Here is a 27,243-nt window from a genome sequence, read left to right as displayed (position 1 = left end):
TTTCTTATTAAAAAGAGGAGCATGGAAAAAAGCACTGTATATTGTTATGATGAATAGCTTGAGTTAATCCCCAGAGTGGAACATGCAGCAATTTCCCTGTCCACCAGCGTATGCACTTTTACACCTGTTTCTGCTTTCCAGGTATTTTTATATGCCAGTGTTGTTGTATTAGTGGAAAAAACCTGCACAGATTAGCAGATAAAATGCACATGCAGCCATTCCACCTGGTGCTGTGTATTCTCACGTGGTAGGCCCCCCTGGGATTTGTTAGTGCTTGGCTGTGAGACTTCCTTGGAAAACAGAGTGATGCAGAAAGTGGCAGTTGTGGTTGAGTAAGTGACATTCATCCCTTAAAATCAGTACTCAAGAAATGTCTCAGACTGACTACCCCCCCCTTGTGCCCGCTGCTTTGTTTTCCATCCATGTGTGGAATACATGTTATGTGCAGTGATACATGTGCTATTGTGAGCTGCCAGAAAAAAGAAATTTAGTTTAACTATATATTATTAAAAGGTCCCATACAGATGTTTACTCCAGCCAGGACAGGTTAGGTATTTTAGAACACGCTACTCAAATAATTAAATTTAAGTGCAGAAGAAATAAAAATTATTAGCTGCACAGACCAGTCAAAACACTAAAACTACCCATTTTGCAAGAATAAAAGTACAGAGCCTATATGCGCATGGCAGGAAGTACCAAGTAGTAACAATAATAATACAAGAATGTGTTGGGAGGTTAGTACAAAAGAGCCAATGTGTGTGAGTGAGAAGACAGAGAGACAAGAGAAAGATGGTGTGTAGAAAAGTGGGTGACAGAGCTAGTGGGTGATACAGAGACGCTCTGGGTGTGTGTCACAGCATCTGTGCAGGCTGGCTGTTGCTAGGTAAATTTGGAGAAACCTCATGCACTGTCCATTTAAGATACTAAAAAGCTGTCCTGCTCTGTTCCTGAGCCTTTATTGTCTCCTCTCCCACATTCTGAGAAGCTGGGGTACATGAGCAAGAAGAGGAGTGAGAGAGTGTGGGGGCTAAATTAGGATGTCCATCCATCCTGTTTTTAGACAGGCCCGTCCCTTTTTTTAGCTCCCTGGAGATAAGGTGACCATATTTCCCTATGTGAAATATAGGACAGCTGCTAAAATGCTCAGCGTTAAGCCATTTCAATGGCAATCCATTAGAACTATGCAATACAAAGATTCAATGTACAGTAAACCCTCGAGAGATGCATAATCAAGTTGCACGTGTCTTGGGTTAACGACTGCCACCCGGACAGAGAAGCGGGAAACTGCTGCTGTCAGGTGCAACAGCCACAACTCAGGCTGCTGGCCCTGACAGACAGCTGCTGGAAGAACCAGTGCGGCAAGCAGCTGTCTGGGCACCGGGATCTCCAGCTGGGGAACCCCGCGGGCACACAGCTGCTTGTGGTGTGGTTTCTCAGAAACTGTGCCACAAGCTGCTGAGTGTCCCCTCTCTGGGAGAAGCTGGGTGGGGAGGGGCTGCGTGGAAATCCAACACTGATTGAAAAGGTCAAACAAGTAAACAGGACCTAGGTAAGGTTCTTCCAGTTTTTAATTTATCATGCATCAATTAGTAAAGTAACAGGCTATTTTTTAAACAAAAATTATCAGTTTTTCAGATAGTTACAAAACTTCAAAAGAATTATGTTGTGAAACGAATTCTTTCCCTTCTAAACCATTAACACCTATGCAAAATGGCGAAGCCAAACTCCCAACCCTCCCTATTTCTCCCATCACCCCACCTTTTTCCACCTCCTCTTTAAGCATGGAGGGCTGTGGCTCTCGCCTCCGAGGAAAGGCACAGGCAGGAAGAATGGCGCATGGGGCTAGCCTCCCCAAAAGGGGGCGGGGAGTCCCACCTGCCACACCTCCCTGAGCTATTTAAAAGGGTCTGGGACTCTCAGGCCCTTTTAAATTGCCTGAGGTCCTGGGTACTTGCCCCCTTTGCCCCCCTCAGCTATCAGCCAGGCTGAGCCCACACACACACCTGCTCCCTCAGCCCCCAGCCTGGAGCCCTCTTCTGCTGCACGCCCAAGCCCTTCATCTCAGACTGTACCTCAGATCAAGCACTCCCAGCTGGAGCACCCTCACCCCCCATCTCACACCCCAGCCTTCTGGCCCAGCCTGGAGCACCCCTTCCCTTGTTTTGACCCCATGATTTTTGTGCTCACCCTGATCCTAGGGTCCCCACAAAATCTAATAGCCCTGGCCTCCAGAAGAGTTAATCCAGCCCTCTGCCATGATTCACCTTCCCTGTCCTCTTCTTTCTGCCTCTGTTCCCTCCTGAGCCCTGCCCCCCCCCGCCCCCCTTCATGGGACGCCTTCAAACCCTGATCCCCCAGCTAACCCCGGTCCTGGGCCCAGCTGCCCTTTATGTCAGAGACTTACCTGTTTACTGCTTCTTGTGGGCTACCAAGCTCAGTTCAAACCCCAGCAGCTGCACCCCCCCCATTCCCCACCACCATAGAGCCCTGTTCACCCTACTCCAATCCTATTACCTGCCAGCAGGGTGTTTGTGGAAGGGGATCATCTGAGACACAGCCTACTCTGGCCTTCTCAGTCAGCGTGAGCAAAGCAACTGCCAGGCAACCTGCTCCCCTCCTCCCCCACCACCACCGTCCACCGTCCACCTTGCCCATTGCTTGGAGGGCCACAGGCAAGACAGCAACAGCTTGTTTAAATAATCTGTTTATAGAGCCTGCTCTCCAGCCTCTCCAGCTAGCGCTTTAGCCAGACAGCACCTGCTGCTTAGGCAACTGTCTCTTTAAAGTTCAAGTCTCTGCTTTGCAACATACTGGACAATTACCCTGTGTTTTAAAAAAAAAAACAAAAGGGCGGGATGCTTGCAGGTCACGTGACCAGCTGTCCCATTTTGGCCGGGACAGTCCCATACTTCTGGCAACTGTCCAGAGGGTTTTTTGTTTTTTGTTTTTTTAAAAAAAATTGTCCTGTATTTTCAGCTCCAGCGCTCCCCCTGCTGGGCAGCCCCAGTCAGTGCAGCTGCTACAGTCTCCTGTTGTGGCTGGCATGAGACTGCCGGGCAGGCAGTGGCCAGCAGGTGGCGCTGTCAGTCAGGGCGTAGAGGCAGCCACCCACCCATACAGAGCCAGTGGGAGGAGAGGTTACCTGTGTGTGACTGAGGATTAGGGGTGGAGTGTGTGGGGGGGTGTTTGTCACCCCTCCCCATGTGCACCCTGAAGCAGCATTTCTCAACAGAGAAGGGGGTGGGGATGGGGTCTGCAGCCCTTTCAGGCTGTGGGGCTGAAGTCCTGAACCCTGACACCCGGCCCCGTCTCCCATTGAAGCTGGGAGCTGCAGAGCTGAATGCCCAAGATGGTGACACCCCGCCCCCCACACACACACACAGGGATGAGGCCAGGAACTGAGGGCTGAAGCCCCGATCCCCAGTGTGGCCATCCCCACAGGCTGAAGCCCAGCTATCTAGTGCCCCGTTCCTTCCCACCCCAACCCAGCAGGCTGGAGCCCCAGTCTCCAGCCTGCCCCCCTCTCCCGGGTGAAGCCCTGATCTCTGCTGTTCCCACCTTTCCTGCCAATGAAGCCAAGAGCTGCAGGACTGAATGCCCGAGCCCTGGTGACCTCTGTGCCCGCCCCCCCGCCAACTTAAGTAAAAGTGCAGGACAGTCCCAGAGACTCCGCTCGCTCTCTGCTTCTGACCAGCTCCCAGCCCCCTTTCCTCACATAGCCAGTAAGAGCTGCATGGGTGAGAGCCCTGCTCTGTATCTGGAAGAGCCCTCAGAGAGCAGGGTCTGCAGAGGAGCCCTCCTGGCATACAGACTCTAGTTACACCGTCTCTGCCCTCAAGCAATCCCCTGCCCACACATAATCTCTAGCTATGGCTGCCTGCCCATAGCCCCTAGCTACTTCCTGCCAGCATCCTGAGCTACCCGTCCACAGCCCCTAGCTACCCCTTCCCTGCCTCGTGGACGACTCCCCCTGCCCCCACACAGCCCCTCGTTTCCCCTTCCCTACACCCTGAGCTACCTCTTGGCCGCATATAGCCCCCAAGCTACCCTCTGCCTGTCCCCTGAGCTAGCTCCTGCCTACATCCTAAGCTACTCTTGCCTGCATCCTGAGCTAGCTGCCTACGTGCACCCAGCCCTAAGCAATTTCTCCCTGAACCCTGAGCTACCTGCACACATCTCCTAGCAAGCTCCTGCCCACACACAGCCCCTGGCCACTCCTCTTTCCACACCCTGAGCTGCACTTCTCTGCACCCTGAGCTTTCTTCTGACTTTTTGAGCTGTATCGCCCCTGCCGCCCAACCACAGCCAAGCCAGGCTAGGTGGCCTGCTGGCATCAGTGGGGGTAGAGGTGGTGTGTCTCCCTGGTCCTGCCATAAAGCGCTAGCTGGCTCCTGCCCCAAAAACAGAAGTCACACTACACCTATACCTGAGCCTCCCCTCAGCCCAGACCCCCATGGCCCCACCCCTCCCCTGCTGGGCCCTGGAGCTTTTAAAGCATGTTGGGAGCAGGGCCTCTCACAGGTCCAGAGAGGCCCAGGCCACGCCCAGCTTTTGAGGGGCCTCATCGTAATACAAATTAAAAGACAAGCTGATACATGAAAACAAAACAAGGTTCCAAAAAAGAGTGAGACAGAACTGGAATCCCTTTTTTATCTAATAAAAGCTTTTCTAACCTATCAAATGCCAAAAAATTAACATATGTCTTAAACTGAGGCCCCCTCTGAGCATGAGATCAAGGTCAAATGATGCTTTTCCCCCACACTCCCTGCCCCTCCCCCGATTGCCCAGGTGTCCTGTATTCATCATATGGAAATATGGTTGTGCTAGACTGTGACCTGGCTGCTGCGGAAATCTCAGGTTAAATAGTGCAGTGCATCTTTAAGAAAGGAATTCACCCTTTAGAGTAGAGCACAGCAAGATTCTTCCCAAGCCAGGCTCTGTCCCCTTTCCACTGCTCTGAGGTGATGGGGTACAGGTGACGAGAAAGAGAGAGAGAGAAAGAGAGAGAGAGAAATGGACAGGTAGACGGACTGTGAGCTGGCTGCTGGAGATACCTAAGAAATGGTGCACTGTCTCTTTAAGCAAGACAAGCAGTCACTCACTGGTCTGGCTACAGCAGCTGGATGTCCCATTCCGTTGCCCCCAGCCAGGGTGTGTCCCCCCACCCTCTCCCCTGCTTTGTGCAGTTGGGGTGCAAGAGCAAGAGGATACGCTGACATCAGTACTCCCTTCTTCCCCATGCTCTGCACAGCTAGCAGGAGGGTCCCTCCTGGGAGCAGCTTCACGAGGGAAGCAATATGTGGGGAGGGACCCCTAAACACATGCTGCCACATGTGCACATTCTGCTGATCAGCTGGCAATATTTGAATCTCTCCTGCATGTCTGCAGATGTGTGCAGCTTACAAGGAATGTAGACTGCCAATGGACATTAGGTCCCTTACTGCTATTTATGCCTTGGAAAATCCACCCCATGTTACCCCCAACCCCCAATGGCTTGATCCTATACCCATTGACTCAATGGCAAAAGTCCCATTGCTTCCAATGGAGCAGGAGTAGCCACACACCTTGTGTATCATTTTGTTACATTTGTAAAACACCTTTGGATGAAAGATGTTAAACACATTTATAGACTCATTCTGCTTTTATACAGACTGGTTTTTACACTAGCATAATTGACCATACAGTTATTCCTGGTTTACACAGGTAAAAATTAGCCCAAGCCCTTCATATTTATTACTAATCAAATAATGACACAAAAAACGATCAAACCCCTGTATCCCAGGTTATAGGCTTACATCACATGCATGAAAAAATATTTACATCATGAATATTTTCAGTTTCAACACCAGAAGATGAGCTAGAAGGATATAAATGCCATGAACAGGTGTAATCAGTTTTCTAGTATGGAGTAGGTGTTAGAGAACTTCTCTGTTGTTCCAATGCGCATTCAGATGTGAAGCCTGAAATAAAGAAGGAAATCAAAATTAGATTTCTGGAGACCAGAATTCTGCGCTCAGCTCCAAAACAGATTTCCTTAGGGATCACAGGTAAACCACCAGATAACTTTCAAACTTGAAGACCTAAAGTGAGTCCCTGAAGCTATTTAATTTGGATCTGTGGAAGCCATCTTGTATAGAAGCCACTTCACATCCCTTACTCCTGCACACACACAAGAGCCTGTCCTTTCCTTGACCTGTTTGGGAATGGCTGGGAGGATGAGCTCTGTGGAATGCGTTAATGAACTGTTTGAAGCTGGGGCTCCAGCTTCCTTGTACCTGTTTTTCCTTGCTGATAAAGGTTTCTGTTTGGAAAGTGATTTATGATTCTCTAACTAATTGCCTCTGACCCTGGGCTTGTTTGTGTAAGGGTATAAAATACTAGAGTTAGCTGCATCAAGCAGCCTTGCTGGACCTGGTTTTACTGGTGTCCAGTTTGGCTCATCTGTTGCCTTATTGAATTCAATAAAGCTGAATGTTAGCCGCCTAACTACAGAGAAGTCATGTGCTTCAACAGCTCCAAGTGTGGTATAATGACCCAATCCAATTACTATGGAGCTAAGTGCCTGTGGTGAGGTGTACAAACCCCACCCTGGAGAAGAAGGGTTAAGACGCTGCTCTGGGACTAAGCAGCCCTGCCTCATCACACCTGCACAAGCGGAAGGCAGAGCTTAGAAAAGAGAAATGGAGTAGTTCAGTGGTAGTTAGGTAGAGGTCAAGTCACACCATACTACTTCAGTCCCTTTCATTTCCTGCTGCCTGGTGATAACTATGGTGGAGCAGCAGCTCCACATAGGTAGAAGAAGGGCTAAGAAACCCTTAGAAAACTGGCACAGGACTCAACCAGTCAGGAAAAGCCTTGTTGAGAGAATTAACAGAGGTAGCAATGTTAGTCTGTACTCCAACAAAACAAAACAGCAGTAATGTAGCACTTTAAAGATTAACAAAATGATATATTTGGTCATGAGCTTTTGTGGGACAGACCCACTTCATCAGATCAATCTCATTTCCAATACAGAAATGTCAGTCTATGTTGGAAATGATATTGAGCTGATGAAATGGGTCTGTCTCATGAAAGGTCATAATTGAATAAATCATTTTGTCAATCTTTAAAGTGCTACATTTCTGCCATTTTTGTTTTCTTGTTGAGAGAGCCAGTCAAGGGAAGGCTTGCTGGAGCAACCAATCAGGGCAATGGGGACAATATATAAATGGCTGCTCAGCAGAGCAGAGGGCAGTCTCTCCCTGGAGGGCAAGCAAAGAACTGGCTTCTGTAGAGACAGCACCATGGACAGAGCAGTGCTCAACAGAGTCAGAGGAGAAAGAGGGTGCTTGATAAGGACTGCCACAATGAGGCCATTGGTGAGTGACTAAACCAACCCTTGCTCAGCAGAGCCAACTGCAGATGTAACATTAAAAAAATGCAAACTGTAGACATCATGCCTATGTCTACACTAGCACCTCCCCCTTTCAAAAGAGGGATGCTAATGAACAGTTAGGGATATGCTAATGAGGCACTGCAATGAATATGATTGTAGGAATAAGGGGATTTCCTATTTGGTTGTAGGAATAAGGGGATTTCAAAGTGTGCAGGTGTGCAGCTTTTGAAAAGGACCCCAGGTAGACGACCTGTGCATGATCGAAAGCGGCACTTTCAAAGTGCTGCAGCCACCATTATGCTAATGAGGCACTACATGTTCATTGTAGTGCCTCATTAGTATATCCCAAAGTGTCTCATTAGCATCCCTCTTTCAAAAAGGGGGTGCTAGTGTAGACATAGCCCATATGTTCTTTATGGATCTTACACTTGTCCTGTAGTGCCCGGATATGCTGACTCTCAAAGCAATTAAGAGCCTGTGCAGTGGTTTGCTGCCAGGACTGTCTGTCCTGAGCTAGAGTTTCCAGATCATTGGGTGATATGTCACATGACTTCATGTTGGCCTTTAAGATGGCATTATAGTGCTTATACTGACCACCAATTGAGAGCTTTGCATGAGCAAGCTGGCCACAGAATATCATCATCTAGCATCTGTGGCTCATCTAGGCTCAGAATGGCTCCTGATACAATGGGCAGGGAAGATGCTTTGGCTATACGCAAGTGGCCCAGGGAAATGGATAAAGGGGGTTGAAGGAGTCACAGCAACTGGCTGCTGCCTAGGTGGTCCCTGGATCGGGACCCACAGGAGTAGTCTTCTTTCCCCGCTCCCCTCTTTGGCACCCATTGCCAATGAGGAGACTGGCCAATATTCAGATGACAGTTTGCTGCTGAAGTAAGGGGCTAGACTTTAGACTGAAGTTGTCCACTGAGGCAAGTGACTGAGTTGGGCATAGCTGGAGGGTTGTGTTAAGGAGAGGCTGCCATGGTAGGGGAGTGATGTGAGTCCCAGAGTTGTGGATGCACCACTAGAGGAAGCCTCACTGTTGGAGAGCTAATTCCCAGCATGACCAGCAGGAGGCACCACAGTGCTGAGTCTGAACTATTAGATGTGGTGGAGAATGTGGGCATGCTGTCACCCCGATACAATGGGAAGGGGACAGGGCTGTGAGAATTGTTAGCTGCTAGAGGAACTGAAGGACAAATGAGGGTTGAAACCATGGTGATAGGCTACTAGAGAGCATGTGTGACCCAGCTTGCCAGGCAACAATGGAGGTGGTTTCAAATGCTGTAGGAGAGGGCCCATAGACATGCTAAGCACCAGGAGCTGGAGGCCAGTGTCATGGTACAGGAAGCATTTCATCTCTGGTCAACAGGAAAACTTCAGGGGGGAGGGCCTCTCCGAGGATGAAGAACAGATATCCCACCCAGACCGCAGAAAAGAAGAGCCTGAAAGCTGCCCCACCTCCTAGAAGAGAACACAGGTGCTAGACTTGTTGAGCCAGGGGAAAACTGGGTCACTTGAGGAGGGACTGTGCCTATGAGATTTGTAGGCCCACGCTAGCACAGAAAAAGGGGCTGAGCTGGTAGAATATGCTGTGAGGGCTGTGGTCAAGGGAAGGGAAAAGATTTACTCCAAGCTCCACAAAGAGGACTCTGTAAGATCACATTGCCCCAGAGAAGTAGAGGGCGGCCAAGAGCTGGACTCAGTCTGACACTACTCAGGATAAGGAGGCACTGAAGACCAAGGCGCTAGAGGAGAGATTTTTCTAAGCTGCCTACTGTAGCTCAGCCCACTCCCCATATAAAAGAGGAACATGTGGGAATGGGCTGAGATACAGCGGGCACCATAGATGTGGGAGCTTAAGTGGGAGGATGTTTAGTGGGGCAGTGGCCCCATACAGGCAGAGCGAGGGTTAAGGGAGCCTTGAAGAGGCTGTATAGAACACACCCAGTCAATGAAGGACTTAGTGAGAGAGCAAATCCTAGGAGATTAGAGCTGGAAGAGACCTCAGAAAAATCTAGTCCAACCCCCTGCTGAAAGAAGGACCAGTTCCAGCTGAATCATTCCAGGCACAGCTTTGTCAAGCCTGGCCTTAAAAACCTCTAAGGTTGAAGATTCCACCACCTTCCGAGGTAACCCATACCAGTGCTTCACCACCCTCCTAATGTAATAGCTCTTCCTAATATCTAATATAGATCTCCCCAGCTTGAGATCATTATGCCTTGTTAGCTATGTCTACACGTGAATGCTACATCGAAATAGCTTATTTCACTGTAGCAACATCAAAATAAGCTATTTAGGTGAACAACATCTACACGTCCTCCAGGGCTGGTGCCGTCGATGTTCAACGTTGACGTTGGGCAGCACCACATCAAAGTAGGTGCTGCAGGGGAGCGTCTACACGCCAAAATGGCCCACATTGAAATAAGGTTGCCAGGAACAGCTGCAGACAGGGTCACAGGGCGGACTAGCACTTCCGGGGCAACAGCTAGCTGCTCCCTTAAAGGGCCCCTCCCAGACACACTCAGCCTGCACAGCACGCGGTCTGCAGAGCCATAGGCACGCACACCTCGGTGAAGCAGTTATGGACCCGCAGCAGCAGCCAGAGGTCCACCCGGCCGCCCCTGCAGGAGCAGTGCTCGCCCTGCTCAATGCCATGCAGGAGGCAGCAGATCACCTTTTATTCGTGGAAGAGGAGCTGGCCCCAGGGGAGGAGGAAGCAACCCCAGACCCTGCTGTCCTCCGCCCCCCCACCGCACACGCCGCCGGCTGTGGAGCTACCCCACGAGCACTGACTGGTGGGAGCAGCTGATTCTCGGCAAGTGGGACGACGACCGCTGGCTCCAGAACTTTCGTATGAGCCGGCAGACATTCCTGGAGCTCTGCCAGTGGCTAACCCCCTCACGGAGGCACCAGGACACCACCATGTGGCGTGCCCTCAGCGTGGAGAAACGGGTCGGCATCGCTGTCTGGAAGCTGGCCACTCCAGACAGCTACCAATCCGTGGGGCAGCAGTTTGGCATCGGCAAGGCCACTGTTGGGGCTGTCCTCATGGAGGTAAGAGGACCCACGGGGAGGGGGAGGCAGCCCTGGGGGTGGAGGGCCAGACACACCCTGCACAGCCCTCATTGGTGCTCTCCCATATCCTTCCCCTGCAGGTCGTCCGTGCCATCAACGCCCTGCTCCTCCACAGGCTCGTGCGGCTCGGGGACCCAGATGCTGCCATCGCGGGGTTTGCCACCCTGGGCTTCCCAAATTGCTTCGGGGCTCTGGATGGGACCCATATCTCCATCCGAGCTCCGGAGCACAGCGGAGGACGCTTCCTGAACAGGAAGGGCTACCATTCATTGGTCCTCCAGGCCTTGGTGGACAGCCGGGGCCGCTTCCTGGACGTTTATGTTGGCTGGCCTGGCAGCACCCACGACACCCAGGTATTCAGGAATTCGGGCCTGTGCCTCTGCCTGGAGGTGGGGACCTACGTCCCCCAGCGGGAGATCCCTGTGGAGGACACCACGATGCCCCTCTGTGTCGTCACAGACACGGCGTACGCCCTCCAGCCCTGGCTCATGCACCCTTACATGGGCCATCTCACAGCCAGCCAGGAGCGCTTCAACACGCGCCTGAACCATGCGCGCCAGGTGGTTGAGCACACATTTAGCTGCCTCAAAGGGCGCTGGAGGTGTCTCCTCACCTGCCTTGATGCGGGCCCCACCAACATCCCCCAGATTGTGGGCGCGTGTAGTGCACTCCACAACCTGGTGGAGAGCAAGGGGGAGGCCTTCTTTCAGGGCTGGGCTGTGGAGGCTGGCAGGGCTGATGTGCAGCCACCCGCTGCCCCCAGTCGCCAGGTGGACCCTGAGGGGACCTGGGTCCGGGAGGCCCTGCGGGCTCATTTTGACCAGGCTGCAGGGTGAATGCTGGCAGGACCCCCACTGCACCCCTCCATCCTCCACAACACTCCCTGCCCCCATGCCCACACCACAGAGCACCCAAGAGCACCCCCCCCCCCGCACTTTTCTTGCAAATAAAAAGAGACCGGCTGGTTTTGAAACCACAGAACGGTGATTTCTCTGATTATTACTACAAACAAATATATATATATTACGCTAAATATGGGAACACAAGGAAGGGGGGAACTATTTACATGGGGGGGCAGGTATCATAAAATAACAGGGGTCTAATACAAACTATATACAAAATAATGGGGATATGTACAATGGGGGAGGGGAGGGGCCACATCCTGGGCCCCGCACCCCTTACTGTCCAGCGCTTGGGGTTGGCGGGCACGACCCTTGCCTCGGCCTCAGCCCTGGCCATGGCTGGCTGGGGGCTGGGCGAACTGGCAGATACGGCCAGCGGGTGTCAGCAGGCCCCAGGTCCCCCTCGGCGGAAGGCCCCTTGGTGGCGGATGGCAGTGGGACAGCCGGTGGAGCAGTGGGTGGAGCGGCGGGTGGAGCAGGCAGGGTGGGCAGAGTGGCGGCCGGTGCGGCATGGGGGGGGCCAGGTAGTCCGCGGTACGCTCAAACGTGTGCATAAAGGCCCCCCATGCCTCCTGGAGCCAGGCCAGCGCCCGCTCCTGCAGTTGGAGGTGCCGCTCATCCACCCACAGGCGCTGGCCCGATACCTCCAGCTGCTGCCGGAGGGTCGCCAGCAGCTGAGGGGCCGTCGCCGTCCGGTGGTGGTGCTGGGTCCGCTGTCGTCCCCGCCCTGGGGCTGGTCGGTGCTCCGCCAAGGGGCTGGCCTGCTGGGATGGCCCTGGTGGGCTTTCCGGGACCACTGACACCTTGCCGGCGCTGTCCAGGCCCTCCAATGGTGCAGCTGCGGAACATGGGGGGGGGAGAAGAGTGGAGACAGCCATTAGTGTGGTCCCCCAAGCTGTGGCCCTTGTCCCCCCACCCCTCTGCTGCTAGTTCCCCTACTGTCCCCGGGAGATGCTGCTGCTGCTGATGGGTGTCCCACCCCCTCCCCCCAGGGGACCCTAGGTTCCGCTCCCCCCCATGCCCAGGGATGGGGCATGGCGCTGTCCTGCTGCAGGGGCAGGGGCTGATGCACTCTTCTGAGGGACATGCCACTGCTGTCCTTGGGGCCATGGTCATCTGGGCATGTGGAGGGCCCTGGTCATGTCTGTTGTCCCCGCCCCTCAACCCCGGGGGTGTGCACCGGGGGAGTACATACCTGACGGTCCGCTCCCACGGTCAGGGGACACTCTTTGGGCGGACGCCCTGCTGGAGCTCCGGGAAGCCACAATGATGTGGAGCCCCCCGTCGCTGGAGAAGGATTCCCCCTCCTCCTCCTCCGGCATCCCAGGGGTGGGCTCCTGGGAGGGCCCCTGGGGTGCGGGGCTTGCCTCCGGGGCGGACTCCGCCTCCGGGGCCTGCTGGGGCTTGTCGGCCAAGGTGTCAAGAGTGGCCGGCGGGGAGGAGTTGTGCTGGGGGCCCAGGATTTCCCTGAGCTCCCTGTAAAAGGGGCAAGTGGCGGGGGCGGCCCCAGATCAGCCGGCCGCATCCCGGGCCCGGGCGTAACCCTGCCGCAGCTACTTGACCTTACTCCTGACATAGTCAGGAGTGCGGGCAGGGTGACCCCTGGGAGGCCAGGCCCTCGGCCAGCCGAGCGAACGCATCCGCGTTCCGCCTCTTGCTCCCCATTACCTGGAGCACCACCTCCTCTCTCCAGAGCCCCAGCAGGTCCCAAAGCTCAGACTCCGTCCAGGAGGGGCCCCGCTGCCTCTTCCAGGGCTGGCTGCCAGGCTGGGAGCCCTGGCTCCCCTTGGGGGGGGGGTGCCCTGGGGGGCGCTTGGGGGGCTGGCGGGTGGCCATCGTAGTGGGGGTGGGGAGTCTTTGGGCTGCAGGGAGGCGTGCAGGCTGGCTGCATGTTACTGCTGCCGCCTGCACGCTCTCTCAGCTTCCTGCACAGGAAGGCAGGGGGCGGGGAGCTTTAAGGGGCCGCTGCATGCAGTGACCATAGAGCTCAGGGGCTGGAGAGAGAGTCTCTCAACCCCTCCACTGATGGCTGCCATGGCGGACACCGCTATTTCGATGTTGAGGGATGCGGATCGGCTACACGTGCCCTACTTCGACGTTCAACGTCGAAGTAGGGCGCTATTCCCATCTCCTCATGAGGATAGCGACTTCGACGTCTCGCTGCCTTACGTCGATGTCAACTTCAAAATAGCGCTCGCCACGTGTAGACGTGGCAGGCGCTATTTCGAAGTTGGCGCAGCTACTTCGAAGTAGCCGGCACGTGTAGACGCGGCTGTTCTGTTCTTTGCCCCCACTGACACCCTAGCTCCAGCCTCTTTGGACCCCCCTTCAGGTAGATGAGGCTGCTATCAAATCCCCTCTTAATCTTAATGAGAATGTTATGGGAGACAGAATCAAAATTTTGCTAAAGTCAAGATGTATCACATGCACCACTTTCCCCCTCTCCACAGAGCCAGTTATCTCATCACTCAAGGCAATCAGGTTGGTCAGGCATGACTTGCCCTTGGTAAATCCTGTTCCTGATCACCTTTCTCTCTTCCAAGTGTTTCAAACTTGATTCCTTGAGGATCTGCGCCATGATTTTTTTCAGGGAGTGAGATGAGGCTGACTTGTCTGTAGTTCCCTGGATCCTCCTTCTTCCACTTTTTGAAGATAGGCACTATATTAGCCTTTTTCCAGTTGTCTGGGCCTGCCCCCAATTGCCAAGGGTTTTCAAGGATAATGGCCATTGGCTCTGCATGTCTAACTTTTCTAAAAAGTCCTTAACCTGTTCTTTTATTACTGAGGGCTGCTCACTCCTCCCCCATACTGTGCTGCCCAGTGCAGAAGTGTGGGCGATATCATTGTTTGTGAAAACCAAGGCAACAATGGCATTGAATGCTTCAGCTTTTTCTACACCATCTCTCACAAGTTTGCCTTACCCATTCAGTAAGGGTCCCATGCTTTCCCAGACCTTCTTGTTTCTAACATACTGTAGAAAACTTTCCCGGTATCCTTCTCATTCCTTGCTAGCTGCAACACTGATTCTGCTTTGGCGTTCTTTATTACTCCCCTGCACACTTAAGCAATGTTTTTATATTCCTCCCCAGGCCATCGGCCAACCTTCCACTTCTTGTGAGCTTCCTTTTTGTGTTTAAGCTCACCAAAGATTTCTCCATTCAGTCAAGCTGGTCACCTGCCATATTTGCTATTCTTTCTGCATATTGGGATGGTTTGTTCCCGCACCTTCAATAATGTTGATTTAAAATACAACCTGCTCTCCTAGACTACTTTCCTCCTTATATTAGCCTCCCAGATCCTGTCCATCAGTTCCTTGAGAGAGTCCAAGTCTTCTTTTTTCTAGAGTCCAGGATCCGTATTCTGCAATTCTTTTCTCACAATATTGAACTTGACCATCTCACGGTCACTGCTGCCCAGGTTTTCACCTACATCTACTTGCCCTGTCAGTAGTAGGTCGAGAGGAGCATGACCCCTAGTTGGTTCCTCAAGCACTTGCACCAGGAAGTTGCCCTTAACGCCCTCCAAAAACTAGCTGGGTTGTCTGGTCACAGCTGTGTTGCTCTTCCAGCAGCTGTCAGGGTGATTGAAGACCCCCATGAGAACCATGGTCTCTTATCTGGAAACTTCGGTTAGTTGTCTGAAGAAAGTCTTGTGTTCCTCATCCTCCTTGTCTACAACAGATGCCCACCACAACATCTTTCTCATTGCTCTAACCTCTAATCTTAACCCAAAGACTCTTAACAGACTCTTCTCCAGTTTCATAGTGGAGCACTGAGAAATCACAGTGCTCCCTTACATACAGTGCAATTCCAACACTGTAGTTCCTCCCCTGCCTGTCCTTCCTGAACAGTTTATACCCATCCATGACAGTGCTCTAGACTCAGGACTTAGGTCATCATTCCCCAGTGAACTACTTTAAAGTCCTCCTCACTAGGTTAGCAAGCCTGCCTGTAAAAATGCTTTTTTCCCCTTTTCATTAGGTGGATTCCTTCTCTTTCTAGCAATATTTGTTCCTAGGATAACATCCCATGGTCAAAAGATTCAGCTCCCTCTCTCTGATACCACTGGCTCAACGACACGTTTACCTCCACAGTTTGGCAGTCTCTTATCTGGGCCTTTTCCTTTATCAAGGAGGATGAACAACAACACGACTTGTGCCTTTATCCTTCTTCCCAGCGCCACATAGTCTGTGCTCTCCATGGACATTATTGGCAGTGTCAATGGTGGACAAGTAGGAAGGGTTGCAGTCTGATGTCTTGATCAGCCTCAGCAGACACTCCAAACGCTGTTCAGCCAAGCTGAATTCTCGTTCCAGGCAAGCAGCACACCTCTCAGGTTTCCTGGTCTGGGCAACAAATGGATGACTCCATCCCCGTTAGGAAGGAGTCCCCAACCACCACCAGCCATCTACTCCTCTGGGATGTGGCAGGCATAGAACAATGTATTCCGAGCCTTCTATTCCATGAAGTCTCTTTCTAATTTATGGTGAATTCCATCTTTTTCAGGGTACACATCAAGCAAGGATGGGGAACCTACAGACTCTGGGCTGGATCCAGCTTCAGACTTTCCTTGATCTGTGGTAAGACTCAGGGCTCTCCCCCTCACACACACAGCAGGGTGAGTTGATGCTAGTGCTTCAGCCCTGCTACAAGTCTCCCTGCTTCAGTGCCCTTCTATGGGGCTGGAATGCTAGCATCAGCTTGCCCTGCTACAGCAGGGGAAGGAAAGCCCTTAGCCTTGCTGCAGGCCACATCAAGGGAAGCTGGAGGATGGATCTAGCCCTGGCGTGGGGGGTGCTGAAGCAGCCCCAGCACTGCTGGCGTGTCTGCATCTTGGTTGGTTGGTTGGTTCTTAGGGGCCAAGCCCGTGAGGGTTTTTTCTTCTCACTGGTGGGCCCCTACATGTTTGGGGGGGGCGGGGTTCAATGGCCCTTGACTTAAACAAGGGTCCCATCCCTGAACATGGATTTGAATGTGTGACTTGGACAGAGAGCTGAGCTGCTAAAAGAACAGTCACAGGATGGAGGTGTAGTAAAATGGGACTGGCTGGGTGGAAGACAACCTGCTACACCCAAGCCTGACCTGTAGGCAGGATCCATGGTTCATGTTCCCTTTCACAGGGCAAGAGTTACTTTGGATGACTAGAGAAGTTCGGTCCTGATTGCCCTCTGCCTCAACTCCCTTACTTTTTTAATAAATATGTACATCACAGGCTGTGCTAGGAAGTTAAATGAGTGCGGTGTACAATAAGATTCTCGAGTGGAAGGTGCTATAGGAAGCAAAGGATATTATAACGTAGCAGAGTAAATAGGGTTAGATGTCTGGGTTGCTGTAAAAAATGGACAGACACTAGTTACCAGGCTTCGTTCTAGGGTAAATGCCATCAGAAAAAGAACCATTTTATTCATTTTTAATTGACTGCTCTCCCTCGTTTCAGAGTGAGTGCACATGAAGGATAAGAAATCAAAATACATAAAATTAATGGGTTTTAAACAGCTTGTTCTACTCTTTAAGTTTGTCAGCAAGGCATAGTATTAAAAATTCTTCATATTAGAAGTAGTTAAATACATTTTGTATTAAACAGAGTTACAATGGAATATAGGATACTAGAAAATTATTCAAAGGCAAGGTAACTAGTTCTAGACTTATTGAACACATTCGTAGCATGTGATATTGGTTACTGTTTTGTGTGTATTTCTGCTGCCATCTAGTGGCAGATGATTTAATAGGTTTTGTTAATTCAAAATGGTTTCCAACTCAATTTTTTCTACTTTTGAAAAGATCAGATTAATAGAAATAATACTAATGTAAGATTACATGCCTCCCATAAGATGGATAACCCCCTTGACTAAACTGGCAGTGTAGTAATTTGTACTGCAATGTTTCTCTACAACCAGTTTTTCAAATAGAAAAAAAAATTAAACAATGTTTTTCTTGGAATGAGTAGAAGGCAAGCCTTAAACCAGTGTGAATGAACGTATGAAAGCCTTATCTACTTAACCATGGAGTAGCACTGGTTAGGTTCATTCACTAAACACGGCAGAGCAGGATTTGTGGGGGAGGATGCTTGTTTGGTTTCTTTTTTTTTTGGAGGGGGGGTGTTGCATTTCTCAGGGAGCAGTTATAGTAATTCAGCTTTTCCCCCATCTGAAGCTGCACTCTTTCCTGAACCTTATGTTCCTTGTTCAACACCAGACAGTTTCAGGTTCAAATTCACAAACTTGTGGAGGAGGCACAGCTCCAGTTTCACATTTCTGTGTGATAAGGGTGTTAGCCGGTGGCCAGGTAATGTGCGGTGAGGTATTCACCTGGGTCCTAAACAACCCAGTTTTTTACTGTTAGAGCAGGGAGCTCCTAGCACTCTCACCTACGGCCAGGCTGTGGTAGCCAAATGGTTAAAGTTCTTTTTGTTGTGCCGGCTGTGTTGCAGTGACAAAAGGGTTAACAGCAGTCAGGCTTTGATCTTAACTAGTTACAAGTTTATTTAAGCTACAGTTATAAGCGTGCGGTTACAAAAGGCTATTGTCTACTTCTTATTTGCTAGCAAAGTACAGGTGTTAACAGGTTACGTTACAATCCAATACAAAGATATCTGTTACCATCTAACACAATGATATCTTGATACAACGACGTCTAGCTACAGAGCTCTAATGCTTTAGCTGTGCACAAAAGGAAAGGAGACCTTGCATGGGTATATCTTACCCTCTCTGCGTCTCTCGATACCAGCGTAGCCAAGCCGGATCGGTCACTCAATTCCGTAGAAAGACGAATACGAGGTTGGGCGTCCCCAGTTGCGGACCTCGGGAGGCAATCACCTGACCCGACCAGCAGGTAGTTGGTGGAAATGCACTCAAAGTTAGAGTTCTGCTGGGCCCACCTTTTATACCCCTTTAAGTTACGTATTCTCTTTCTTATCTAAGGTGCCAGATCGTACTGGTCTGTCTTTTGTGACGCCAGTTTGTTACAAGGGCATTTCTTACTTAATTTGCACTTGTAAGACAGGAGATAAGCAATTTAGGAGTACAGGACATTCTTTTTGCGGGGGCGGGGACTTCCCCTTCTGGGATGGTTGTGTGGTCATCATATCCATCAATGCCAGCTGGGGTGATTTCCTGAAGTGCCCCCCTCCCCCACCTCTTGTTGACAGTTTGGCCTATTAGCCTTTTATCTGTACTTTCTGTTTCTCAGGGTCACGATAAGCTAGCACATCTGGGCCTCAATGAGGGCATCAAAGACTGTGCTGTCAGCAGCTGTTTCCATGCCCTGTGTGCTCCTCGGTGGGGGGGGGCAGCGGGCAAGCTGGCTTGTAAGGGGGAGACTTTGTCTGGCTACAAAGGGTAACAGCCCTTCCACAGAGATGCCTGTTAGTCTTATACTCCTTTTGCTCTTCTCCACCCATGCAGCTTCTCCTTTCTCCACTTCTCTGCAGCCAGATGTCCAGGGCAATGTGCTGACTCTGCCAGTTCACTCCAGGAGCCCTTCCTCTGTCAATCACCTCCATTAATTGAAACTAACAGGTCGCCGGACACTGGCCCACCTTGAAAAGCCAGTATCAAGGACACTCTCTCCTCCTGAAGCTCTGCCAGGAAGCAAGAAAGAGCCTCTGTCCATATACACTCAACTGGTCTAAAGTCCTAATATGTCTGCAGAGCAAAAGAAAATGGCTGGAGAAAACTAATACACCGGGAGTATAAAGCCAAGGCAGGGACAGAGTTGTAGACCGGGGGGGGAGGGGGAAGCCAGCAAGAAGTGGTCTAGGGAGGAAGAGGTGAGGAATAGCCCATGTGTTGCAGCAGGGCCGTGTTGCAGTGTGAACATGTAAAAGATCTACCTGGCTGTCAGAACACATGGCTGGGAGCAGCAGCTCAGTGGTCAGAAGAGGAGGAAGGACTGGGAAAAACCGTAGTAGAATTGGGGGTAGAATTGGGAGTAAGGAGAAAGCAATAAGGGGAAATTTAAGCTGAATTTCACAATATGTCCCTGACGGTGAGGGAGATTCATCTGAGCAATAATCTCCTCAGGGAAATTATATAAATCCCAAAGTAGGGGATGTTAAATCTCAGACATCAACCACTAGAAAAAGCAATAGGAACAACCTTGCATTCACAGAGACTTAGGCTGAGTGATCTCAGAAGCTTTTCTGTTACTGAACCTGACTCTGATCCCACTTATGACAGGGTACATCGTGGGTGTCGCTGGAGTTTATCATTAATTATTGTGTCTATTGGAAGAACAGGCCCCCCACCAGCTTGGCTGCCCGTTGTGAAGTTCATAGTGATAATGCCTGCCTCAGCGAGTCTGCAGGCTGAAAGGAGCATGCCTGACTTCCACACCATTAGATCAAGCTCTCTAACTTCTTTCTTGCTGTATCCTCTTCAGTGTCAGGCCACAGAAGATCCAGAACTGCAGACTCAGTGCTCCTAGGACCTCCTTGCCCACCACAGAGGTATAGGGAACACCCTAGGACAGACTGGGTAGGACACAGCCACCTCTTCACCTACTCTGGTAAGTTAGCTCTGAGTAGTTCAACTTGAACAGCCAGTGCTCTACACTCTCAGCATGGGACTGTCAAATTGCATAAGGCACCCAACACTATTTCAGTAATAGCTAATTTAGTCTCCTTTCTACCAGATGGCAGGGCTCCAGCTTGCACCTCTTGGATCAGCACAAGCATGCAGGAGTGCTGGCCCCTTGAGACAGGCCTACTGCTCTCTGTGCGCAAGAGTCAAACAACCCCTCCTCTGAGCTGTCAGTCATGCGGACAGCTTCTTTGTTAGCCATGCCCTTAGCTAGGGCTCCCCTGCATCACTGGTACACACAGGGCCTCTGCTTGGGTCACTCCATGCTATGCCTCTCCCGGCCAAAGCCTCGGGCTTGCGCTACCGATGGCAGCTATGCCATTGAACTTTGCTGGGGTGGGAGAGCAGGAAGGGAGGTGGATTGCTGATCCCTGGATGCTGCATCTCCTTAGTCCTCCAGCCTGCCAACTGCGACTCCGTCTTCTTCCCACCCCTAACAGTAAAGGATTGGAGCTAATGGTCTCAGACCTGTATCTGCCAAATGCAGGGTGATCATACCTGCACTGTCAAATGTATCCGATAAGCATATGTTAGCCTGTTTTGTACGTCTTATTCTTGATACTAGATATGATTTGCTATGGCCTTCACCTTTCACTGTCATTCCATTTTAGCTGTAATGAAAGAGGCCTATGGGAGTTGTACTCTGTAAGACATTAACTTGACAGTCCCAGATGGAGCTAGATAAGGAGGAGCACATCCATCTTCCCAGACCTTGATTTAGCCAGTAGACAGCATTTTTTTTCCTTATGTGGTGCCACAATCTTATGGCTCCGTCAGATCAACCGTTGTGTTTATGGCAAAGTGGGACAAAGGCCTGTTCCTGCCTCTGCAATTGCTCCCTTTTATGCTCAGCCTGGGCAAGGAGTGGAGAGGGCAGGGCCAGCTACTCATGCCGGTCGCTCTGGGTCACATCTCTGTGTTGTACGTCGGTGGCCTGTAACAGCCAGCTCCCCAGCTAGGCTCTAGGCTTCAGCTGCTTGGGACAGGGGCCAAATGAACCCCCCCTCCCCTCTGGCACATTTCCAGCACACGAGTCCTGTGCCTGGCAAGAGAGGCCAGGTGGAGAGCCAGCCTCTTCCTCCACCTCCCCAGCTGGGCTGTCTCTCAGGCAGCTGCTGTACTGCACAGTCAGCATCAGCTCTCAAGAGAAACGGCTTCCTCCTGCGTCCTGCCCAGGCCTACCTGCCAGGGAGGGAGCTGAATGGGGAGATATAGTGGGAGGACAGAGCCCAGCTTCTCCCCAGCAGGTAATGTGGTGCAGGGAGAACACAGCCCCAGGGCTGGACACAGGGCAGGGCAATCACTGAGCAGAGGGGGGGGCTGTGGGATGGTCTAACACCCCACCACCACCACTAAAATTGTGCCCCTTCCCACTAGAGGGAGGCACAAGTCATCTATGGCATATTCTGTGCCACTGCTGTTGCCCCAGGGCCGGGGGCTCTTTCTTTTGCAGTATATTGATGTCTCCTGTGCAAACACCATGTCAGTAAAAGCCAGTGCTTTTATGTGATGCAGCAGCAGCAATCTCTCTAAAGTGGGGGGAGGGTGGGGAAGCTAAGGCCCATGGGCCAGATCTGGCCCACACCTTGCCTGGATCTGGCCTGTGAGGCTTGGGGCTCAGACTGCCCACAGCAGGGAACCTGGGCTGGTGCTCTGTCTCCGGAAGGCTGGAGTGCTAGCACTGGCTCCCATCTGCAGGAGGTGGGAGAGACGCTGAGCCTCATGGGCTGGATCCAGGCATGACAGGAACAAATTGGCCTACAGGCTCTGCATGGCAGAGGGAGGAACTGCTGCCTGGACGCCAATCTGTGCCCATGAGGAGTTGCACCGAGTAACCATGCCCTCACAAACCCCTCCCACCCAAACTCTCTGCCCTAGCCCCCTCCCACTTGTCCACACCTCCCTCATGCACCCTCCTGCGCGGACTCTCCCCACCCTCCCACCCAGGCCACCACCCCCAGCCTATTCGTGCCCCTTCCCTCCCAGGCAGACCTCCCACCCTCAGCATGCTCCTGCACCCTACTCACACCCCCAGCCCAGTCTTGCCCCTGTCACCTGACCAGGTCTCCCACCTAGACCCCCTCTCTGCTCCTGCACCCTCCCTCCCACCCAGACCCCACGCCCCCATCCTGGTCCCCAGCAACCCATTCTCATCCACAGACTCCTGAACCCCTCATTTTTGGTCCCGCCCCGAGCCCCCAGGAGAGTTAATCTGGCCAGAAACAAACATTAGCCCTGCAGGGCAGGCCTGGATGTGGCAATAACATCACAATGGCTTTTTGCAGGACCTCAGATTATTGGTCAAAGGAGGTTGGGAGGCAGTGACCTCACGGTGACACTGACAACAGTGAGGTAGGAATGGGCGGCAGAACACAGCGGAGTCTCAAAGGCCTCCTTGGCTTTACAGCAGCCAGCCTCATTCTGGAGGTCCTTCCTGGAGAACTGAGAAAGAGTTCAGGTTCACGTATGTGAGAGCAACGAGGAGCCTCTTCCGAGTTTTCTCCTTTCCTGTAACATCCATGCTGAGAAGATGAGTGCCCCAGAGAAACTTGGAACCGATTTAGCCTGATCCATCTGGGGCTGGCCAAAATCTGGTCTCCTCCTGCAGCAATGGAGAACTCCTGTCGCAAAACTGCACCCTTGCAACTAAGTCCTGAGGGCCTTTGAGCTAGGCCAGGAGCTTAATAGGCAATCAACTGCCTACAGGGGCTCATTCTTTTTAAATTAGCTTTTGATAGCCTGGGCCCAGACTCTCCTGTCAGGAACCAGCACCCATGGCTGAATTGACATTCATTAATCCACGTGAAATATAAAAGCTGTTGATCTAGGTTTTTCAGTTGGTGCCCATCACCATCATACCTGAGGGCCAATTACTGGAGCGTCATTTCTCCTGTGGCGAAGGAATCTCCCTTCTCTCTTAACAAGACTTGTCCTTTTTATTTTAATTCAATGTAGAAGAACATGATTGTTGGGGTGCAGGCACTTCTTTATAATAAAAAGTTGAACTGCTTGAGTCCCACTAGTGTATGTACTGGCATGTCAGTATAAAGGTGCTTTATACTGGTATTCCAGCACAGGGAGGGAAATGGGCTACACTGGTGTAAGACACTTTTATAAGGCTATAACTGTCCACACTAGAAATTGTGCCGGGACAACTATGTGAGTAAACATAACTAAATGCATCCCCACCCAAAATAGTTATGAATACAAAGAACTGTGTGTTAACCAGGCCCCGGGCCTTTAAATATTACAAAATACCGGAATTCAGGTTGTGTGCAACAATAGTGCAGTTCCGTTGGACATATGATGCAGACACCCAAGTGTGGATTTGAGATCAATTTCCTTCCCTGCACTGCATTAGTTTCCTCCAAAGTACCAAGGCAAGCAATCGTTTCTCCAGCTTTTTATGTCTCTTTGGAGGCTATCCCAGAGGCCTGTGCTACGCAGGGGGTCAGATTTGATGATCTAGTGGTTTCTTAATGTCTACAAATTTATGGAAACCAGCGTGTGACAAACTGGCCAGCCTCGTGTCCCAAGCAACTAGTGTCAGAAAGTATGTACTTTGGGAAGGTAAGAGGCAAGCCCCCTCACCTTATAACTGAGGGTTGTGAGTTTGATCCTTGTTGCAGCTTCAAAGGCTTTTCACAATAACAGCTTTGAGTACCTTAGGGCTGGTTAGATAAACAAGTGTCAGCCACACTGCACCTGTCCTTCCCCCAGCCTGCATTCCTCACTTCCTCCTGAACTGTGCCCCAGAGCCTGCGTCCCCTGCCACACGCCAGCTTATTGACCCAGCCCAGAGCCCACAGCCCCTCCTCACCTCAACCTTTCTCCCACAGCCTTCACCCCACACTCCCTGCTGTACCCCTGCTCCAAACTAGACCCAGACTCCCCCACCCACATTACCTCCCAGAGCCTGTACTCCTCACCCCATGCTCCAACCCAGAGCCTTCATCCAGCACCCAAATGCTGCATGAGAGCCTGTGCTTCCCAGTACCCAAACTCACTCCCTCACCCCTTGTGTACTCAAATTCCTGTCCAGAGCCCATACCCTGCATGCATGCACACCCAAACTCTGTCTCAAAGTCTGTGCTCCAAACTCTCTCCTATACCCAAACTTGCTCCCAGAGCCCAGTCCGTCACCCCTTCTGCGCCTAACTACATCCTAGAGCCTGCGCCCAAAAGCTCCTCCCGCAAGCAAGTTCCCTTCCAGTGCCCACACCCCTCCCACCCAAACTCCCAGAGCCTTAGGCAGCTGGCAGATGGGGACTTGAACCCATTCTGGGCACCCCCCAAAATTCTACAAACCTACTGCCCCCTGTTTCTGAACTCATGCTGGTGGTGGTGCTGCCTTCAGAGCTGGGTGGCAGCTCTTAAAAAAAGGTAGGGTCTAGAGCACAGCAACAGCAAAGGGTCCTGCAGGGCCCACTGCTTTCGCAGCTGGAGCAGAATAAAAATTCAACAAGCAATGTGGGAGTGGGTGGGAGTAGGAGCAAGTGTTGCGGTGCGAGGTAGGAGCAAGATTAAATAGTCCTCTCAGAAAGCTAGCAGAATGAACATGGCTGTGCAGCAGTAAGGGTGGCAATACCATGCCATGCCACACTTCTGTGTTTCTGACTAGCAGGCCATCCTTAGCCATATGCAGTTGCATAGGGCACCACTAAATTTGGGGCACCACACTAGTGCCAAAATTTAGTGGTACTTAAGCTGTGTATACCTCAGGACTGGATGTTAAGTAACCATGGACAGTGCCAGCTCTGGTGACCTCATCCCCCACCCCTCAGAGGCTCAGCACTGGGACTCCAGTGGCCACCAGCCCCATCCAACATCCAGGCAGCTGCCAGACCCCACTCACCAGGTCTTGTGTTAGAATTGTGACACCAAGTAAGTATTTATATAGCACATACAATGCTATTTAGTTACACAGACATCCAGCAAAATTAATTAATTGATTAATTACTTAATTAAAAACATGGCATAGTCTTCAAAATATGCTGTAAGATAGAAAAAGAATAACAAAAACCAAGCAGTTCTGAAGCAGCTTAAAGACTAAAACAATTAGGTTTCGTGGGTAAAACCGGCTACCCCTCTGAGGCATATTTAGAAAGGGATGACATTTTGTAGGGCATACTCAGCATTTACTCCAGTGACAACTCTGAGTAGGGTGACCATCTATCCCATTTGTTCTTCCCCCAGGACTTTATCTTATTTCAGCTTCCTGGAAAGTGTCCCAACTTTAAAAAAAAAAAAAAAAACAGGGCAAATTGTCCTCTATGTTGCTCTGCTATTTAAAGGGCCTCCTCAGAGAGCTGGAGAATAGGTGAGGTGGGCTCTTAAAACAGCAATATAAAGAGCTGTCTGAGACTGCTGGCAAAAGAAACAAAAAAGCAGTCTTTTAGCACTTTAAAGACTAACAGAATAATTTATTAGGTGATGAGCTTTTGTGGGACAGACCCACTTCTTCAGAGCTGGAAAGTTCTGATAAAGGTAAACCAAGAATGGGTTAGGCAAGCTCTTTAAATAGCATGATGCTGAGGTTTAAAACGCTGCCTGTGAGGGCTGGGGAAGGTGGTAGGGCAGGCTCTTCAAAGAGCAAGGGCCTACTGTTCAGAGACATCAACTCCTGCTTCCACTCTGTCAGTGATACCTGCTGTTGTTGTCTCTTGTCTTGTGCTTAGGCTGTCATTTCTTTGATTATTCTCCTGCTTTGCTGGATACCAGTGCGTACGATGTCCTATCTTCTTCCAAGCAGATACTATGGGAAAGAATCTGGGGTAGTGCTGTTTTCCTCCTCCCCTTTCGTTCAGTAATATAATTGCACGGCCAGATCTTTAGCACAGTAAGATCCTGGGTCCTTTTGTAGCTTCCAGTAATACTCACAATTGTTTTTAGATTAATGGTGGCCCGGAGACTCTAGCATATGGCAAGCAGAGTTTTCCTTGACTTCTGCAATTCAGGGAAGTGCCAAAGAGGATATGTTCTATGCCGCTTTACAGTATCTAGTCTTTTATAAGCACCAGCCTCATCTTATTTCATAGCTTGTTCTCTGAATAGGGTGATTATCCATCTCATTTTTACTGGGACAGTCCCTTGTTTAAGCTATCTTGCGAGCAGCCCAACTTTTTAAGAAAATAGGAAAATTGTCCTGTATTTTATGGGGCTCTTGTTCCTGGGCACCTGGTGTCTCAGGGCATCAGCTCCCACTGCCAGGGAGCTTCTCTGCTGAGCAGTTGCCCTGTTCCCCTGTGCCATGGGACAGCTGCCTCCTTGCCGGGTGCCCCACCCAGGGGAAGCAGCTCCCACTGCCAGCAAGCTCCTCCAGGGCGCAGCTGCCTCATTCCCCAGCATCGTGCACCTCGGGTGGGCAGCTTCTGCTGTGGGGAAACTCCTCCACAGGGCGGCTGCCCTATCTGTGGTGCAGCAGCCCCTGTTGCCAGCGACCCCTGCCACAGGGCAGCTGCCTCATTCCCTGCCCCCACCCCAGCCAGCATGCTGCAGAGCCCCTATTCTTGGCACCCCTCCACCAAGAGATTGCAGAGCCCTCATCCTCCACGCCCCCTCATCGGGATGCTGCTGAGCCCCCATCCCTGCTGCCTGACCATGGGGGCAGAAGCCCGCATTGCCAAGGAGCCCTGACATGGGACAGCAGCCCCCCATCCCCAGAGACCAGTGTCCCATATTTCCCACAGGGCACTGTGGCCACCCTAACTCTGTGGGTCCGCAAACGCGCACAATCCTGTGTCCCGCAGCATCTTGTATTTTCCCGCATGAAAGACACTTTCCTAAAAGGTGCTGCACTTCCACCCTTTGTCCACCGCAGGCTGCTGGGCCACCAGAACAGCCGGCTGCAGGGCGCAGCTGGCTGATCTGGGGCCACAGCGGCCTCCAGTGGGCACAAGCGACAACTGCAGCACTTCTGAGGCAGAAGCTATTTTCTGTACGCCCCGTGATGCAGAGTTCCTCGGGCATCCTTCCCGCCCAGCCGGTTTAGGACAGAGTGGCGCGCACAGGGCCGCTGGGGGGAGTGGGTCACGGACTGGTGTTCAGCATGACTAATGGCGGGACAGACTGGCATGATCTCACGAGCTACTGAGGTGACAGCACTGATCCTGGGGGCGGGGCTGCAGAGACCTAAGGGGATGGAGGGTGGGGTGGGGGCAGAAGCAGATGTCTCTGACTGAATGGGAGAGGTTTGGGGGTCAGCTAGGGGCTGAATGGGGGAGGCTTTCCAACCCCCAACAATCCCACCCCAAAGCCTTCTCCCACCAACACCCCATACTCTCCAAGTTCATTCCCTCTCCTTCCCTCTC

General features: G+C 51.6%; 1 protein-coding gene across 1 annotated transcript in view; it reads right to left on the bottom strand.

Annotated features, from left to right (window-relative positions):
* Positions 1–5,563: 5,563 nt before the first annotated feature.
* LOC142024640 (uncharacterized) overlaps positions 5,564–27,243 on the bottom strand; it is a 105,559-nt gene continuing 83,879 nt past the window's right edge. The window contains exon 4 of the mRNA XM_075016792.1: positions 5,564–5,960. The gene's annotated coding sequence lies outside the window, so the exon portion shown is untranslated. The remainder of the gene's footprint in view (positions 5,961–27,243) is intronic.

Source organism: Carettochelys insculpta, chromosome 1, assembly GCF_033958435.1.
Source record: "Carettochelys insculpta isolate YL-2023 chromosome 1, ASM3395843v1, whole genome shotgun sequence".
Lineage (NCBI taxonomy): Eukaryota > Metazoa > Chordata > Testudines > Carettochelyidae > Carettochelys > Carettochelys insculpta.
This window is presented reverse-complemented; position numbering and strand designations above follow the sequence as displayed.